Source organism: Nycticebus coucang, chromosome 11 (genome assembly GCF_027406575.1).
Source record: "Nycticebus coucang isolate mNycCou1 chromosome 11, mNycCou1.pri, whole genome shotgun sequence".
Lineage (NCBI taxonomy): Eukaryota > Metazoa > Chordata > Mammalia > Primates > Lorisidae > Nycticebus > Nycticebus coucang.
In genome coordinates, this window is record NC_069790.1 from 61,744,076 (window position 1) to 61,745,794 (window position 1,719).

The 1,719-nt window shown below is 45.0% G+C and overlaps 1 pseudogene; it reads left to right on the top strand.

Annotated features, from left to right (window-relative positions):
* The first annotated feature begins 623 nt into the window (after positions 1-623).
* On the top strand, positions 624-1,495 carry LOC128560070 (tumor protein p53-inducible nuclear protein 1-like; annotated as a pseudogene).
* Positions 1,496-1,719: the final 224 nt, after the last annotated feature.

The window sequence follows — 1,719 nt, forward strand, 5'->3', positions numbered from 1 at the left end:
TTCACTTAACCACATTCCTTTGATATTCACATAAAGGCCTGGTATTAGTGCGAAAATGGGATAACTGGTTTGGCTAATGAAAACAATCACCCATTATTTGAGTATCTGATATAGAGTGTGCTTGTTTTGAAAATGAGCTGAGTAAACTTCTTTTTTGGCTGACTCAGTAGGAACTAATTGCCTGATCTTAACTAGGCACACTGCTGCAAGAGATCTTGGAAACGTTTCTTCTCCTAGTATTTGCATCACCTGGAACTTCATTTTAATGACACCTTGTTCTTTTTGGTAGTGAGCCTCATTTCAACAGAACATGTGACCTGGTTTTGTTTTTATGTAGAACTGAGGTATGTCTAAAAAGTTTAGAGTTGCTAAGAAGTATTTCTCATGTGCTTTAAAAATTACATTCAGAGACAACAACAAAAGAACCTGGACAGGCCGGCCCGCCTGAGCGCAGCGACAGGAGGGCCGGAGCTGCTCCGCGCCTGCCGTCCGGGGAGCGGAGCGAGGGCCCCAGTGACCGGAGCCCGGCCGGGCCGCCGCTACCTCAGCAGCCCCGCGCCAGTGCGCGCCTCCCGCCGCGGAGCCGGGGGTCGCTGCCTTCGCCTCGCGTCCCCCTGCCGCTTGGGCCCACGAACAATGACTCTTCTTATTGTTCGCCTAAGTTAAATAAGCAACTTGTGCACTTTAATCTCCTGCCGGTACCTTCTGGCCAGCTGAAGACGTTTTGAAATCTCAGCTATAAAGACAGCCAGCCAGCCAAAGTCTTAATCTTGCCTTAACAATGTTCCAGAGGCTGAATGAAACGTTTGTGGTTGAAGTCAATACTTCTTCCAACCAAGCACCAGAATTTAGTGAGAAAGAAGATGATGAATGGATTCTTGTTGACTTCATAGATACTTGCACTGGCTTCTCAGCAGAAGAGGAAGAAGATGACATCAGTGAAGAGTCCCCTACTGAGCACCCTTCCGTCTTCTCCTGTTTACCTGCATCTCATGAATGCTTGGCTGATACAAGTGATTCTTGCTTCCTCCAGTTTGAGTCCTGTCCAATGAGGAGAGCTGGTTTATCACCCCTCCCCCATGTTTTACTGCAGGTGGATTAACCACTATGAAAGTGGAAACGAGTCCTATGGAAAACCTTCTCATGGAGCATCCCAGCATGTCTGTGTATGCTGTGCATGACTCCTCCCCCAGTCTTAGGCCGGCTGTGGAAATGATGAACTTTATAACCCAAGTAGTCCCAGAGTGGAAGCTCAGAATGAAATGGAACAGCACATTCATTGCTATGTTGCAGCTCTTTCTGCTTACACAACTTTTCTGGATCAGCCCAAGAGCTTTCGCCCTTCCCAGTGGATAAAAGAACATAGGAAAAGACAGTCTCTTAACCAAAACAGTCTTTGTCACCAAAATCTTACCAGGGATTGCCACTTTCGGTGCAAGTCAAGCACAATGGCTGGGTTGTTCATGAGCCCTGTCCACATCAGTACAATTACTAAGAATTTCAAGTTGTATTGGTTGGTTTCTCATGGTTTGTACATAAGTGTGTGGATGTGTGTATATGTACAATGAAACTACTGTCTCTTTACAGCCAACTGATGACCAATCACATAGTTTTATTGGTGTGTTTAGACACTATCTTGAAAACTAGATTTATATGCTGTGTATCACATAATGCCTTGCTCTTAACATTTACTTTTTTGTAAATTTTTTCAGAATATAT